Below are 19,232 nucleotides of genomic sequence, written 5' to 3'. Positions count from 1 at the left end.
TTATGTTGGGGTCCATCCCACGAGGAAAATGATTTAGACTTAACTTTAATATACGATTACCTCTATTTAGTCAAGTCCTTTCTGAAAACTAGTAACAAAAAACGGGGGTTTTGCAAAACAAAAGCGCTGCAATGTTGTGAAATCAAACAAGTAACAAGAGTGAATTATTGGTGTTTATCAAGTTGTGAGAGAAACTAGGGTGTAAGTGTTTCCCATTGGTTCATAACGCCATAATCCTAACTATAACAATTTATTCCTAGTGTTTTGCATGCAAAGTGAAAAGTTATGTATCTACAAAATCTAGAGAATTTCACCCCGTACCTTGGTCCGGCTACGTGTGTCTAAATTACTAACCCTTACATTAACTTGATATTAAGCATCATATTCGGTGTTTGGCTTAGTTATAACTTTGCACCAATCGAAACTAGACTATTAGGTAGTATCCACTAAATATATGTCGATAAGTCATTTCCTATTAACTATCCCCTTGGTCCGGCAACTAGCATTAAGGCGAGTTCTAACGCGTGCACTCGTTAAAAGGACTTCTAGATGAAAGAATTATCGATGCATACAATAACCTATTTGACAAATGTTATTTAGCTAAGTTTATTTTGTTAATCACCCGTGGTTCCCACAACCCTAGTTGTGGATTTAGTTACCCATGCTTAGAAGAACACAATTCATAATTGATAAATAATAAATCATGAACTTACTTTGACAAATTCGAACAAAATCCGTAAATTCAACTTGAAATCACACAATTATCTTGAATACAAAATCCAAAAATTTGAATTAGTTGCAAAAACAAATCTCCAAGAACACAAGTATGAAATTAGTAAAAGAATCCAACTCCAAAAACGAGGTTTTTCACCCTATTGATAATAAAAAGAGTCCTAAATTAAAAAGGAGTTCAAATAAGGAAAGTTTATCCAAAAAGAAGCTTCAATTGACGACCCCCACAGATGGAGCGTCGACTGGATCATCGGTCTATTCTTAGCATCTTTTCTCAGCCTTCACTTTGCATCTTCTCTGATCCTATCGACAAAACAACACAACGATCTGTCGATGCAATTACGGGCTGTTGATGCTTATCGTAATTCCATACTTAACTTTTCTTCAACATTGGGTACTGGGACAGTCTTTGATCACATCGATGATTTTCCAGGACGGTCCGTTGATCAGTCAGCCCACTGTCAATCCTTCCGTAGCCCCACACTGGTGAGGATTCCCCGAGTTGCTTCGAGATGCCTGAACTTCCAATTGACGGTCACCACCTACGGTCCTTTGATGACACGACGGGCTGCCGATGGCCTTCGTCGGTCGAATCTGCACTTAATTTCCACATCCTTCTGCGTTTCAGTTTTGGACAACTTTCCTTCAAAACAAAGGCAAAAACATATTAAAATCACTACAAAGAGGCTCTAGACAAATACCAATCTTAAGGAAAAAGCATTGAAAGTATTGTGAACCCACGGTAGATCAGTGTACAAGTCTCGAGCATTGCTTAGGGCGTGACAAAATTGTTTTTCGAGCCCTAGTTTAAAGTTTCATAGTATGTATGAAAATTACCACTAAGTAGAGTCCGTTTGTAGGTGTAAAGTGAACCATACATAATAAAGAGGGGAATAGAAGGTGTTTTAAGAAAAAATTCAATTTCTTTGTTGCTCTTATCGTATGTGAGGTATGAGCCAACTCCTCATTCTAAATCTTTGTTATGCGTTTAAGATCATGCCTCCTCGTAGAGATAACGCCAGGAATGTGAATGCATTGAAATAAAACTGAGCTCCTCCATTCCCAAATCAAGAACTTTCGAATTCAGAGTTCAGGAACGCCATTCACATGTTGGCTTATAGTGTGACCAACAAGAAAAATCAGCGGTTCAAGTTTAGGAAAAAGATAATGTTGGGTTAGGTGTAGGTATACTAAGAGGTTTTTCAGGATGAATCCACCATAGTTCTTACGATTGCAAGTTCGAGAAGATCTGCAAAACTTCATTGATGGTGTCAAGAAGATTGTTTGAATTAAACTCTCCACAGCTCTTGCTTCAAATGCAAGTTCAAGATCAACAACATCATTCAAATTTCCTCATAACAAGGATGAATCCTTTCTCACACCAAATTTATCAACAAATTAGAATCTCAAAATCAAATACAATTCTCACGCTCACAAAGATAAGCACATATATGATTCTACTGATAGACTTGCCCTTATTTTCCATTCAACATTGTTTTGATCTAACAAAAGATCACTAAGGTCACTAGAACGCTTGTAACGGGGCTGAGTGTAAAGGTATGATCATTTTTGCTTAGTCGCTTCTACCTTCAGGAAGTATGGCTTGAAAATAACTTTTTCTTCTTCTCTTTCACATTAAATTATGTTCACAATCAAACCTCTTATCCACTTAAGCAAAACTCATTGGATAGACTATTTCTCATACTCCTTTCAGACCCTTCATAAACTTTTCTCTTTTCGATATTTTTCTATTTTCACCTCTCCCTTTTTTTTTTTACATTGAGGGGTTCATCTTTTACAAACCATTGCTTTAAAAGGAGATTTTTCATGCATAATGACTTTCCTCTTTTTTTTTTCACTTGGCCCAAACCTAGGATTTCAGCCTAAGTTGGCTATACAACTTACCAATACTTCATGAAGGTTATAGGCGATGTGATAAAGAGGTAAGAGTTTTCTAACTTTCTTCCAAAGAAAAGGATAGGCTCAAAGGGTTTCATCCAAGATTCATATTTCTCACAAGGTCGCCAAAAAGAAGTATACTATCAAATTAGGTTCACTCTTCACAAACATTGCCTAAGATCATTTCAGTTGGTTGCTCCAATCAATCAATTGGACTAACGGGGCTAGTTTTATGCTACATCAAGCATAATATGGAAGACAACCTCACCACTTATGGAATTCTATACAATTATCAAACAAGCCACAATTTCTAGCTAAGGTTCAATGATCATCACGAGAGATTGAATCAACAACCACTTAGTCACAATGAGATGCAAGAGGTTCACATATGACATATGTAACTCAATTTGCCTTCATCGTAGGCAACCATTCATATCGTTTAATTGAAAGCACTATTAAAGTCATCGGTACAGATTAGGACCAATACTAAAAAATGCAAGAGAACAACCCATTATTCAAACACACCTAGAAGTGGTATTCAAAAGAATTCCTCACTCCCACAAAAAATATCAAACTTTTTCCTCCATGTGTGAAAGAAAACGAAAACGAAATAAAGATAGATATGTAATAGAGTTAAATGGAAGGAATACGGATATGTGAATTCTTAACTATTTGGTCACCAAAATATCCAAACCACTTCTATCTAGAATGAACCATATGGCGATTTAAGTGGGGATCAACGACATATATCGGCGCACAATCACTTCGAGTGAACTCATCGCCCAATGTTCCAGAACCCCAACACCTCATTAGTGGTCAAATAGTGTTGGAAATTGGGTTTACCAAACCATGTCCGTAGGTCAGTGAGTTTTCTGGAAGGTTTGAAAAATTTTCAATAATTGTAGTCCTCCCTTTATGTGAAAAAATTAGCCTAATTGAGCCCGCAATTCAACCTTGCAACTCACCGAACTAGACTTGCCTTTGCAGAAACACCAGTACGTGCACATTCAACACACATTATCCAAATATAAAAGGTTGGCTTCCTCCTAAATAGCGCCTTATTTAACGTCGTAACACAACGTGGAAATTCGTTGAAGCATTTTCCAAATACACCACTTGAATTACAAAAATTTTATTATATACTCCGAAATAGAGTTTTAGACACTGCCCATCACCTTGAAATATAGAACATCCTTAAATTCAATTTCAATTGCCTCATTTGTGAACACTTGAGTAACCTTGAATGAACAAGACCGCTTCGATTTAAATTAGAGGGAAAAAGTGTCAAACGAGAATTGTATAACAACACAAAATCACCAACTCATAATTAACACTGACATTTTGCCAGCATGTCGCTTCTTCATTTTCTCATTTTACAGGGTTGAAGTCTAGTATGATCTCAATTGAAACTCCTCCAATTCATGAAGTTGATTTAATCACCCTTTTAGGGCCTTCTCCCAGTTCATATTTAGCTTATTCAATACCCATAGGGCCTTATGTTGAAGCTCAATTAGAATGTAGCATGACTTTCATAAAAACAAATAGGTATGATGACATACATATCGGGGTTTTGAACGCAGTAAAATACACCCATAGATCATCATTAAATATATGAGACCGATATGACCGAGTTACATTCACCGGTTGGCCAAAATACCTTGAATTTCTCTGTTTGAAACTTCAACTTTGCCTCTTGTTTGTGGATGGATGATCTTGAAAATTTATTCTTGACATCATATTTGCTCATCAATGAGGAAAATGACCGATCGCAAAAATGATATCCTCCATCACTGATGATAGCACGTGGGGTGCCAAATCTTGCAAAAGTATATTTTTAAAAATTGCACCATACTATTTCTCTTATTGTAAGATAATGCTACAGCCTCAACACATTTGAAAACGTAATCAATGTCCATGAAAATAAACTTGTTTCCAAAAGAAATCACAAATGGACCCATGAAAGCAATACCCCAATGATAAGAAAAAAAACTCCAGTTCTAAGATAGGATTGAGAGGTAATTGATGCTTTCTTGATACCCCTCTTTAATTTGGACAAGGGCTGTAATGTTTTATAAAGTCATGCGGATCTTCATATAGAGGTGTGCAATAGTTACAACTTTGCAGCACTTTTTTGATGATGTTCACACTCCACTATGATGTCCGCTAATAGGTGAAACATGATATGCATTTAGAATTTAACTATTTTCTTCATCCGGTACGGACCGTCGGATTATATGATCAGCATATTCTCTAAAAATATATGGTACATCCCAAAATTAATTCATTACATTGAACAAAAACAATTTTTTCTCATAAAAAGTTAGGCTTTTATGTATTATTCCATACACTACACAATTAGGAAGTTCAGCGTACTAAGGGGTGTTGCATTGGGTTATCCTCATCACAACATCATCTCAAAATTCATCCATAATGTCTTGTTCCTTGAAGTCAACTGTATTGGTTTCTAACCGCGATAAATGATCTGCAACCTTAATTTTACACCCCTTTCAGTATTTTACTTCAAAATCAAACTCTTGAAACAACAAGAACAACCTTATCAACCTCGTCTTAGCATCTTTATTGGACTTTAAGTAATGTAGTTCTACATGATCAATATAAATTATCACTTTAGTGCCAAAAAAGTATGTCTTGAAATTTTCAAATGCAAATACTACAAAAAGTAGTTCTTGTTTTGCCAATGTAATTATGTTGTTCTCCATTCAGTGACATATGACATAATAAATCGGATGAAAGTTTTTGTTGTAGTTTTTCCCTAACAAGGCTCCTAGAGTGGTGCCACTTGCATCATTCATTACCCAGAATGGTTCGGACCAATCCAGGCTCATAATCACCGGAATGAAGATTAGTTTTAATTTTACACATTCAAAAGCTTTGGAAAAAGCATCATCAAAAGTTACTTCACCTTTTTTCAACTATCTTCCACGATAGGTATGAACTTTGAAAAGTCTTTGATTAATCGTCAATAGAACCCTGCATGACCCAAATACTTTAAAGACCGTTTAATCAAACAAGTGGTGGAAACATCTCAATAACCTCAAGATTTGCTTTGACCACCTCCAATTCCTTTTGTGACAAATTCTGACCTAGGAATATTTCTTCCTCGACCATGAAATGACACTTTTCCCAAACGAGGACCAATTTTATTTCCACACAAACAACAAAGAACTTGCCCGTAATGATCTTAGCTTGTCTCAAATAAATTACCTACAACTGAGAAATCATCTATAAAGATTTAAATTGACTCTTCCACTATGTCAACCAAAATAAATAACATGCATCATTGGAATTCGCCGGAGCATCACACAATCGAAATTTTATTCTCTTGAATGCGGAAGTTCCATAGGGACATGTGAAAGGAGTTTTCTCATAGTCTTCTTCTGCAATAGAGAATAAGTTTTACCCATAGTAGTCATCTAAGAAACAGTATCATCCACTCCTTGCATGTCCAGCAAGAGTTTGATCCGTAAATGGCATTAGAAAATGATCTCTCGATCAAAGAATTTAGCTTCTCGTAGTCCATCAATATTCTTCAACGGGTGACCATCCTGATAGGTACAAGTTCTATTTTCACATTATGACCATCGTGATTCTTTCTTTCTTTGGTACACATTATACATGACTACCCATTTACTATCCACAATAGGCTACATCATGTCTGCATGACATTTAATGATCTCTTTGTTGACCACCTCTTCCATATGTGGGTTTAGTCTTCTTTGATTCTCAACACATGGCTTGAACTGGCTATCTAATTAGATTTTGTGAGTGCGACTTCCGAGTGGAATACCTATAATATATGCAATTGTATTTACTATTGACTTTATGTAACCTTTCAATACCTCAAGAAAAAAATTTAACTTGCCACTCGAGCAAGTCCGCTACAATGATAACGGGCAATGTATTTTTTACTCTCAAGAATGCGTACCAATGATTAGAAGGGATTAATTTCAACTCATTTTTCGGGGGTTCATCAATGGATGTTTTAGCAGGAGGACACTCTCGATTCATTAGATCAATGTCTATCTTCAATGAGTTTCTTTGATATGTACCTACTCCCTATAGAGCAGCTACCACTTCATCATTCCCTCAAACTTTAGTCTCATGATAATTCAAAATAACAACCTCAAAAGGTTTACCCATAAATATCATTTTACTCACACTACAAACCGCTTCATCTGTAACATCTCGTCACTCGAAATAACTAAAAATAATCTATGAAATTTAAAATATCACTTTGGAAAGAAAGGGGAGGATTTGGAAAAAATTTCTAAGTTTAAGGAGTGAGTTTTGGTCATTTTCAAATGGCTATAACTTTTTCCTCTGGAGAAGTTAGTGGTAGTTCTTAATATGGTTAGAAAACCCTTGGATTGGTCTTTTCAGCGCTGCCTAGTTTGCGCATTTTCGATGTCGTATGAGGGGAATATGCCTATCGAAAGCTGGATTGGTGAGGTGAGGAATGTCCAATTCTGGATTTAAGTAAGGCAAACGAGTATTTTGAGCCAATTATTTCCTAATTCTTTTTAAGGTTTTCATTATAGTAAAAATGAGCATTAAGCAAGTCATTTTGGAAAATCAATTCATGCTTAGGGCTTGAGAAAAAAGAGAAGAGAAGAAGAAGAAGAAGAAGGGAGGAATATCAAGGTTTCGTCAAGTATGCCAAGGAATTGCAAGTCAAATTCATCAGGGGTGATCCCTGTTAAGGTACGTGAGATATTATGCATTGGGTTAGCTCATACACACACCAAATTCAATTTAACAAATTATGAGTTGTTTTAATGCTAAAAGTTGATGTTCTTGAAAAAAATGTCAAATTCTCATTGATTGAGTTGTTGGTTGCTTATTGTTGGTTGATTCTTGTTTCTAGGTTGTTCCTGAGTTGAATCGAGTGGGTGTTGAGGGTAAGAATAGTTCCAAGTGTTTGGTGAAAGAACTAGGGAGGTTTGTAGGGTTAAGAAATGAAAAAGATGTTGAAAAATTCGTCAGAGGTAGCTGGGCAAGGCTAGGCGCGTCGCACCTGTAGTGCGTCAAACTTGGAAATGACACAGACATGTGGTGCGGCACGCAACCAGTGCGCCATTTATTGCCTCAGTCAACTAAGGCTGGCGCGGCACGCCCTAATTGTGCGTGGATCCGCATTTTTCGCACGGTTTTTGGAGTTTAGCCCTTTTAAATCCTTCTAAGATATATTAACACCTTATAATGATTCTAATAACTTGAAATGAGTTTTAAATACCAAAAAATCACGAAAGAAGACATATCATAACCTTGAATCTACAATCCAATGCAAGAAAAGTTAAGATCAAAGTTTAAGAGTTAAGTATAAAGTTAAGAAGTAAATCAAAGCAAAGTTCTTAAAGTTTTTCAGGAATCTTTATTAAGTGTTGTAACATCATTTTAAAGCTCAAGTTTCAAGGGAAGTGAAGAGTAAAAGTTGAAGTCTTTTCATCAAAGAGGTATCGGAGAACTAAGTACACCCTAAGAGTTGATTAAGACTCAAGTTTTCAACATTAGTGAAGAGTAAAGAGTTTAGTTAATTTATTAAAAGTTATAAGAGGACTAGGTATCCTCTAAAATGGTGTAAATGTTTTCACATATAAGTTTACAGGGAACAATGATTTCCGAAAAGAGTTTTGAACAAGAAGGGGGAAGAATGATTCCAAGAGAGTGAGAAATTATCAAACCCAAAGAAAGGAAGTTATTTTAAAAACATGAGTAAAAGAACATTTTGGGAGTAGTATTGAGAACCAATGTGGGGATTAGAGTTCACAATAACTCAAGTGTCCATGAAAACCATGAAGCCATCACGGGAATTAACGAATCATTCTTTTTAACTGATCACATAAGTTAAGGTAGTGGGGATTTACAAAGTCAAGTAAGGTCCTATACAAATGGCAAGGTATAGGATTGTCCTTGGCAATGTAAGGTAAAACATTGTACCGTCACTTTGGCTCACAGTGATGGTTATCGGTTAAAGAATCTCCCACAGAAACTACATTACATTCATTTATAAAATGAGTAGAGTTTGTTATTGCATTTTCTTGAAAGAACCTAGTTGGTTACAGTGGTTTACAAACTTTATGTATATTGCATGTGTCATTATTGCTTTATAGTAAGTTCAGTATTTCATGTGCTGAGCAGAGCCAAGTTAAGTGTTTTTTCTTAAACTTTTAAAGTTTGAGTTTTGTTAGAATTACAACTCGCATACTCGTACATTTAATGTACTGATGCCAGTTGGCCTGCATCGTATCATGATGTAGATGCATGTACCCTAGATCAGCACCTAGAGCCTCGTTGATCCATCCAAGCATTCAGAGTCAGTGGTGATCCTTCTTGCATTCCGGAGGAATCTTTTATTTCTTTATAGACTTTTTATTTATAAAATATAGTGGGATTTATCCCAACATTCATTTTAGTATTATAGAGGCTTGATAGAACAGATACTTAGTGGATAATTCATTTTTTAGTTTCTCTTTATCTTGCATTTCAGGTATTCTATTTTTGAGACTTAAGTGTCATTTTGGCTAAGACATTTATTTAAGTTATTTTATGAGAATTTTTTTCGCTTTACATTGAGTTAAGACTTCCTCTCAAGGCCAAAAATTGTAATTGGGCGCCGTCCACGTCCAAGGTGTAGGCTCAGGACATGACAAACTTGGTATCAGAGCACATAGTTCAAGAGTCATGGGAAGCCTATAATGTCGTGTGTAGAGTCTTAGTCATTGGTGTGAAGCACGCCACATCTATGATTAGAAGGATTCCAAATTTAGGAATCTCTCACTTCTTTCATATTTCTTTTTGTGTGTTACAGTTTATCGCTAAAACGTTTACCTTTAATTTGTGCTTGCGCGTTCTTCAGATCAGCATGCCTTCACGAAAAGCAGAAAAAGATCGTCCAGCCATACGGAATGTTGAGGAACCAGAGGTACCTAATGCATCAAACGTGCAACCTCAAGAAGAAGTCACCAATTCTGAGTTCCGTGAGGCTATCCGGATCTTAAGAAATGTCGTTACTTATCAAGTCGGCCAACAAATAGGAGATCGAAAAAAGAGGAGTACACCTAGAGGACTCATTGATTCCTGAGAATGAATATCCTAAATTTCATTTGTTCGAGCACTAATGATGATCCAGAGAATTTTTTAAAGGTGATAAAGAAGGTCTTAGATGTGATGAATGTGGTCTATGCTGAAAGGGTTGAGCTAGTTGTATATCAACTGAAGAATGTGTCTAGGACATTGTTCGATTAGTGAAAGGAGGCATATACGAGCATGCACCACGTCTAAGTTGGGCTTGCTTTGAATAAGCATTCCTGGGGCATTTCTTTTCCATATAACTGAAAGAAACAAAGGTACGAGAGTTCCTTACGTTGAAACATGACTCTTTAAGTGTGCAGGAGTATGGGTTGAAGTTCACCTAGTTGTCCCACTATGCTTTTGAAATAGTTAAAGATATGAGGAGCAGAATAAGCTTCTTTGTTTCTGGCTTGGGTCGTACTTTAAGCAAGGAAGGCAGAGCTACAACGTTGATAGGCGACATGGACATATCTTGGTTGATGGTTTATGTGCAGCAGGTTGAAGAAGAGAAGATGAGGGACAGAGAAGAGAATAAGAACAAGAAAGCAAAAACTCAGAATGAGTCAGGGTAGTAGAAGGGTGGTCTGAATCGACCATAATTTTAGAAACAAAAGGGTCATGCACCCTCATCGGCTAGTACTCCTGTACCCAAAAACAAAGGTGAGCATCATGGACATAATTCGCAGAACTTCAGAGCTAGACCAGCTCAAACCTAAGGAAGTGTGGCACACTGAGGAAGTTAGGCTCCTGCATGAGCTAGGTGTTGAACTCACAACCTAGGTAAATGTCTTAATAGAGAGACAGTTACTTTTAGTGTGGTCAAGAAGGTCACTTCATGAAGGAGTTCCCTCTGAACAGGCAAGTTAGTGGTAATCCGGGCGAAAAATCCCAATCCTCATCAGTTGCTCCACCAGACAGGGCAACACCTAGAGGATCTACTTCTTGTATTGGCGTAGGGGAAAACTGCCTCTATGCAATCACTAGCTACCAAGAGCAAGAGAACTCTCCAAATGTTGTCACCAATATGATCAAAGTGTTTATATTTGATGTTTATGCTTTGCTAGACCGAGGAGGAAATTTGTCTTTTGTAACTCCTTATGTTGCAAATCAGTTTGAGATTCTTCCTAAGAAACTTTGTGAACCTTTCCGTGTTTCTACCCCCTATTGGAAAGTCTATTCTATCGAAAACAAACTATCATGATTTTCCTATTTCTATCAATCACAAGAACACCATTGCTGACCTAGTGGAGTTAGACATGGTAGATTTTGATGTGATTGTAGGTATGGACTAGCTTCATGCCTATTATGCGTCAATAGATTGTAGAACTCGAGTCTTCAAGATTCAAGTCCCTATTCAGCCAGTCATAGAGTGGAGAAGTAGTTCAGCAGTGTCTAAGTGTCATTTCATTTCATACCTTAAGGCGAGAAAATTAGATTCTAAGGGATGTATCTATTGCATAGTCTGATTTAATGACTAAAGTATTGAGATACCTTCCTTTTGGTCAGTTTCTGTAGTAAATGAGTTTCCAAAAGTATTTTCTAATGATTTACCCAAAGTCCCTGTCGACACAAAAATAGAATTCATCATAGATATCATTCCAGATACTTGTCCTATCTCTATTCCTCCATATAGAATGGCACCAGTAGAGTTAAAAGAGTTGAACGGACAGCTGAAAAACTGTTGATAAATGTTTTATTCTACCAAGTGTCTCACCTTGGGGCGGTCCAGTATTATTTGGAAGAAAGAAAGATGGTTCCCTTAGGATGTGTATAGACTACCGCTTATTGAATAAGGTTACCATCAAGAATAAATATCCTCACCAAGGAAAAATGATCTTTTCGATAAACTTAAGGGTGCCTCATGTTTCTTGAAAATCTATATCAGATTTGTATACCATCATTTAAGGGTTAGGGAATGTGACATCCAAAATACAGCCTTTAGAACAAGATATGGACATTATGAGTTTTTGGTTGTCTTTTGGGTTGATAAATGCACTAGCAGCGTTCATGGATTTTATGAATAGAGTCTTCAAGTCTTATTTAGATATGTTTGTTATCGTCTTGATTGATGACATACTAATCTATCCAAGGAATGAAGAAGATCATGTGAATCATCTCTAGATAGTCCTTTACAATTTGAAAGATAAGGAGTTGTACTCCAAGTTCTCCAAGTGTAAGTTTTTTCTTATGTCTGTGGCATTCTTGGGCCAGAATGTTTCCAGCGATGGGATAAGAGTTGACACCCAAAAGATAGAAGCAGTTCAGAGTTGGCCTAAACCCACGTCTCCAACTAATATATGGAGTTTCTTGGGTTAGGCTGGCTATTATAAAAGGTTTTTTCAGGGGTTTTCATCTATTTTCTCTCTTTTAACCAAGTTGATTGAGAAGATAATTAAGTTTCAATGGTCTGAAGCTTGTGAGAAAATCTTTCAGGAGTTGAAGAAGAGGTTGACTACTACCCCAGGGTTGACCTTACCAGAAGGTACTCAAGGTTTTGTGGTGTACTTTAATGCACCTACAGTCAGTTCTTGTTTTGTGTTAATGCAAAACAACAAGGTTATTGATTATGCCTCCCAACAATTGATGTGTCGTGAGAAGATTTATCCAACCCATAACTTAGAGTTGGTTGTTATAGTTTTCTCCCTTGAAGATATGGCGTCACTACTTTTATAGTGTCCATGTTGACAAATTCACTGATCACAAAATCCTACAGTATGTGTTCACCTAGAAGGAGCTCAATCTCAACCAGAGGAGGTGGTTAGAATTTCTCCAAAGTTATGACACGTGTATTCTTTACAACCTAGGTAAGGCTAATGTGATTGTTGATGCTTTAAGCAGGTTATCCATGGGGAGTACCACACATCTTGAGGCAGAAAAAAGTGTGTTAGCCAAAGACGTGTACAAACTTTCACGCCTAGGAGTAAGACTTATGGATTCCACAAAAGTGGGGATAGTGGTGACAAATGGGGTTGAATCATCACTAGTGTCAGAGGTGCAATACCAAGGCCACATTTTGTTTAATTTTAAGGTGAATGGTCATAACCAAAGAGATTGTTTTTGAACAAGGGGGATTGTGTGCTGAAGTATCAAGGTATATTTTGTGTACTTAGGGTGGATGGACTCCAAGAGAGGATCATGGAGGAGGCTCGTAGCTCTAAGTACTCCATTCATCTGGGCTCCACCAAGATGTAACGCAACTTGAGAGAGCTATACTCATGGGCAAGTATGAAGAAGGACATTGCTGAGTTTTTTTCCAAGTGTCGTAATTACCAACTAGTGAAAGTAGAATACCAAAGGTTAGGAGGTTTAGCCCAGAATATAGAAAAATTTTAATTGAAGTGGGAGATGACTAATATCGACTTCATCACAGAGTTACAAAGGTCTCGCAGGAAGCATGATCTGGAAGAGGATTATGCAATGATATAAATTTAGAAGGTGGATAGACTTCATGGAGTCCCAGTTATGATCATTTTAGATAGAGGTGCACAATTTAAAACTCAATTCTGGAAGTCTTTCAAGAAAAGTTGGGTTCCAAGGTGAACTTAAGCAATGATTTTTATCATTATAGGGATGGCAAGTAGAGCGTACTATCCAGTCCCTGGAAGATATGTTGAGGTCTTGTGTGATTGATTTGAAGGGGAATTGGGATGACCACCTATCTCTCATTGAGTTCTATTACGATAATAGCTACTATTCGAGCATCCAAATGACTCCATATGAAGCTCTTTATGGGAGAAGATGTAGATCTCCTATTGGGTGGTTCGAAATTGTGGACTCAGTGTTGATATGACCTGATCTAGTTCACTAATCCATAGAGAAGGTGAAGGTGATTTAAGGGAGATTTACAATGGCACAGAGTCGTCAAAAGTCCTACACAGATGTTAGGAGAAGGCCATTGGAGTTTTATGTTGATGCTTCGGTATAACTAAAAGTTTCACCCATGAAGGGTGTTATGACGTTTTGTAAGAAGGGGAAAACATAGTTCCCGGTATATTGGTCCTCATGGAATATCCGAGAGAGTTGGATATGTAGCTTATGAATTAGAGCTACCACAAGACTTAGCAACGATTCATCCAGTATTTCATATCACTGTGTTGAAGAATTTCATGTGTGATCCTTCATTTATTGTACAAACTGAAAATATTGAGACTAAAGATAGCTTATCCTATTAAGAGATTCCAGTTCAGATTTTTGATTGCCAAGTTCGAAAGTTGAGAAAAAAGGAGGTTGTGTTGTCAATGTCCTTTGGAGGAATGAATTTGTTGAAGAAGCGACTTGGGAAGTTGAAGATAATATGATGAAGAGATACCCACTTCTCTGTAAATCCAGAGAGAATGAAGATTAAGACACTTATCCTATTCTTGGTACTTTATAATCTACGAGTAAGACTGTTATTACTTGCTTTTGATTGTTGAGTGTTAAATTTGAGGTTATTATTCTTATATTAGTAAAAGAAATCTCATTCGATGATTAATGTTCCCAAGGGGGAAATATTGTAACATCTCGTTACTCGAAATAACTAAGAATAAGCTAAGAAATTTATTCTAATCACTTCTGGAAAGAGAGGGGGAAATATAGAAGAAATTTCTAAGTGTACGGAGTGAGTCTTTATCATCTTAAAATATCCATGACTTCAATCTCAATAGGATTTAGAAGTAGTTCTTGATATGGTTAGAAATCCCTTGGAGATATCTTTCCAACCCCGTCGAGTTTGTGCATTTTCGATATCGTATGAGGGATAAATGCTTATCGAAAGTTGGGATGTTGGAGTGAGGAAAGTTCATTTCCAGATTTAAGTAAGGGCAAACTAGTATTTTCACCAAATTATTTCCTAATTCGTTTGAAGGGTTTAAATAGAGTAAGAAGAACTCTAAAGTCAGTTTTTCTAGAAAATCAATTCACGGTTAGGGGCTGAGAGAAAATAAAAGAGAAGAAAACGAAGTGATCAAGATAAAGGTTTACTCAAGAACACCAAGGAATTGCGATTGGAATTCATCGGGGGCGATTCCTATTGAGGTATGTGATCATTTGTGTTGGGTTAGTTCATCCACACACCATTGATTCAATTCAGCAACGTATTAGTTGTTTACATGTTAAGAGTTGAAGTTATTGAAAAAAAGTGTCGAATTCTGGTTGATTGAATTGTTGGCTGCCTATTGTTTGTTGATTCTTGTCTCTCATGGTTGTTTCCGAGTTGAATTAAGTGGGTATTGACAGTACCAATATTACCAATTGTTTGGTGAAAGATTTAGGGAGGTTTGGAGGTTAAGAGATGAAAAACAAGTGGAAAAAACCGTCAGACGCACCTGGGCAAGGCCAAGCTTGTAGCGCCTGCAGCACAACAAAAGTTGACCTCAGACACTAAGGCCTGGTGCGCCGTGCCACCTGTGTGCCAGCAATTGGCCTCAGTCAGTTGAGGCTAGCACGGCGAGAACCGAATGCACCTGGACCAACGTTTTTCGCCTAGTTTTCGTAGTTTATCCCTTTTAAGTCCTTCTATGATATATTAACACCTTCCAATGATTGTAATTACTTCAAATGATTTCTAAATATCTATAAATAACTAAAGAACACAAATCATAACCTTTAACCCATAATCTAAATCAAGAAAAGTTAAGATCAAAGATTAAGAGTGAAAAGTCAAGTCTAAAGTTAAGAAGTAAGTCAAAGAAAAGTTCTTAAGGGTTTTCAAGGGTCTTTAGTAAACCTTTTAACTTCGTCTTAAGGCTCAAATTTAAAGTAAAGTGAAGAGTAAAATTTGAAATTTTTCTTCAAAGAGGTACAAGAGAACTAAATATTCCCAAAGAGTTGATTAAGACTCAAGTTTTAAAGATTTGCAAAGAATAAAGACTTGAGTTCATTTATAAAAAATTAAAAGGGGACTAAGTATTCCCTAAAAGTCTATAAATGTTTTTCTCATTTAATTTTACAGAGAAATAAGATTTACCGAAGGAGTTTTGAACAAGAAGGGGGAACATTGATTCCAGGAGAGCTTTTTAAAGCTAAGTGTTGATCAATAATCTCAACCCAAAGAAAGAAAGTTATGTTAAAAATGTACTATTCTAAAGTACATTTTTAAAGTTGTAATGAGCAGCGATATGAGGATAAGAATTCACAATTAACTCAAGTCTCCATAAAAACCATGTAGTCATCATGGGATTTAATGGGTGGACACGGAACATAGGACTACAAGTGATCCTAAGCTAACCCTGCTGGCATGATCATGAGCATACTAAAGAATATAAACTTATGCGGAAGATAAATCATAATTTAAACTCAAAAGATGGGAAATACCCATATTTCATAACTAAGATATTTGAAAACAATTATGTCAATAGAAAGAAATATTAACTCAATACTAAGCTGAAACTAACTATGTCTGAAAATAGCCTCTAAACTGGACTAGAAAAACTGGGACAAGCCCAAGCTAAATCTAAGAAAAATTAAAAATAAAAGAGTAAATATTGAAAAGAAACTGATGACTATGGTCCTTGGAGAATGAGGACTCATTACTGAATCTGCTGAACTGAAGATCGAAAATCGATCTATGCGTGATCTGGATGTTGAGAATATGAACCTTCATCATGAGAAGATGTAGCGCACGTATGCATCAATACTTGAAAGGTACTGAGCATGTAGGATAGAATAAAGTTGAAATAAAATATAACTGAACAAGCACAAAAGCAAGAATAATAATCTAAACATGATATAGAGAATTCTGAGCTAACTAATGCAATGACCAATTTATAACATGCTGAAACTGGATATTGAGCATATTGATAAGGGTCGATGCAAGAGAGTCTGACTGAACCGTGGGAGCTACTAATAATGGATAATAAAACCACATGATCTAAATGTGGAGTCCAATGTATACGCCCCATCGAGAGGACCCAATATACCCTGTCAAAGGTATAAAGGCCTGCTGGCATGATCACTAAACTGATTGCCAACAGAGGGCACTTACAACCTACTTCAATAGTAGTTCTGGGACTAATTGGGTACGCTGAACCCTAGTCCAACTCCGTATTATGCTACTCCCATGAATTATGTAATTAACTCATTATGACTAGTTTCTTTAAATACTGGATTGCTCAAAACTGAATATGCAAACTGAGAAAGCAACAATTTATCTGGTAATTATGCATTTAAAACTGAGGCATGTATATCTGAAGTAATTGAAATATGTGACCTAGCATGTGTAATTCAAGAACTAAAGAAATACATAGCTAGGGTTCTGAAATTCGTGCAATAAACTGAATAAAAACATGATAATCTTATTTGGAACATATACCTAATAAGTTTCATGAAGTACTATTGAAGTTCTACAAACCCTATGTTTTATTATGATATGGAAGTCAAGAATCCGACCGAGGACTAGGGACCCAATGGGTGAAAGTAACCCACTAGTGAAATCTCACATACCAAGGGATGATATTCACGGAGAAATATTCACATTTCGGGGCTGGAACTGCTGGAACCTTGTTGCATTCTTGAACTAGGGTTCTTGACTTTTTTCTCCTTTCTTGCTTCTAATTTTCTATGTTTTTGAATAATGATTTGACTTAGATAAGTTTTAGTTATGTTTCTAGGCTTAAATTGACTAAAATCGTATGATTTAGGGTCGAAACGACGTATCTTAAGAGTTTAACCGAAGTGGGAAAAGACCAAAGGACCCGTGGGAAAGTTGTTGTTAGACCAAACGACAACCTTGACAGACGGTCTGTCATTCCAACAACGGTGTTGTTTGGTCTGTAGGTTGGGCGTGTTCAACAGGACTTTACTAAAATGGGTATAACTTTTTACTCGGAGGTCGGATATTAGTAAGGTCGGTGGCTAAGGAAAGAAAATTAAATTATATATTTTTTGGTATGTAATGGACACATAATTAGTTTTGTGCTGAGACTTATGTTCATTTGAAGTTGACCCAAATGCATTTTCCCCCTAACTGTCTACTATTTCTTACCTACGTTCAGACCTACAGACCTAACCTAAGGACCGTAGGTCCATCTAGGGAACATGCTGGTTATTAGTGGCTCTTGTCAGAGTGTGGGTGAATGGGGTGTCGATCGAAGGTCATGGATTATGGACTGTAGTCTAACCTACGGACCGTAGGTTCGTCGATCGATCATGACTTAACCAAATTTTCCTGGGCTGAGATTTTGGGGGTTTGTGAGCTCATTGAGGATGTGCAGGACGGACCGTGAGTCAGTATACGATCCGTCGATGGCCCCGTTGGTTGCACCTGCAAATTTTTTTGAAAAGCTATTTTTTGGTCTGTTTTGGATACTGGGTGTTACATTATCTCCCCCTTGGGAACATTCGTCCTCGAATGCAGACTAAACTAGATGGAATAGAGGGAGCTGTTGCAACCCTACTACTAAACACTGAGAACTAACTTTCAGACTGAATCTATTTCCGAGAACATGCAAATACGCTGAAAATGCAACTACAAACTGAGGTAATATGATTCTAAGACTAAATTCATGCATGAATGACTGGAAAAGTGAAGAGGAACTATTATCTCAAGTTGTAGTGGAATCAGAAGGAAAGAGGTGAGGATACTTTGCTTTCATGGCTGCTTCTGTTTCTCAAGTAGCTTGCTCTACGGACTGACTCCTCAACAAAACCTTGACTGAAGCGACTTATTTGTTCCTCAACCGTCTAAGATGACTGTCAAGAATCTCAACTGGTACATCCTCATAAGAAAGATTATCTTTCATGGCCATACTCTTTAATGGCACTATAGAAGCTGGATTACCCACACATTACTTCAAGAGTGACATGTGGAAGACCGGATGCACTGCTGCTAATTCTACTGGAAACTCTAACTCATATGCCACCTTTCCAACCCTTTTTAATATCATTTAAGGGACTACATATCTAGGAATGAGCTTCCCTTTCTTGCCAAATTTCATCACCCCTTTTATAAGTGACACTTTTAGGAAAACCCAATCATCCACTTGGAACTGTAATTCCTTTATTCTCACATCTGCATAAGATTTTTGACGTGCCACCTTTCCAACCCTCTTTGATATCATGTAAGGGAATACATATCTAGGACTGAGCTTCCCTTTCTTGCCAAATCTCATCACCCCTTTTATAACTGACACTTTTCGGAAAACCCAATCATCCACTTGGAACTCTAATTCCCTTCTTCTCACATCTGCATAAGATTTTTGACGACTCTGGGCTATTTTAAGTATATCTCTAATGAGTTGAACTTTCTCCATAGAATAAAGGATTGAATCTTGACCTATTAAAGTTGCTTCACCTACTTCAAACAATCCAACAGGAGATCTACATCTACGCCCATACAAAGCTTCATAAGGGTCATCTGAATGCTGGAAGGGTAGCTATTGTTGTAGAAAAACTCAATAAGAGGAAGGTGATCATCAAAACTACTCTTGAAATTGATCAAACAAGCTCTCAACATGCCCTCTAGCGTCTGAATGGCGCTTTGCCTGCCCATCCGTCTGTGGATGAAATGATGTACTAAGGTTAACTTGAGT

Source organism: Solanum pennellii, chromosome 1, assembly GCF_001406875.1.
Source record: "Solanum pennellii chromosome 1, SPENNV200".
NCBI classification, from domain to species: Eukaryota; Viridiplantae; Streptophyta; class Magnoliopsida; order Solanales; family Solanaceae; genus Solanum; species Solanum pennellii.
This window is presented reverse-complemented; position numbering follows the sequence as displayed.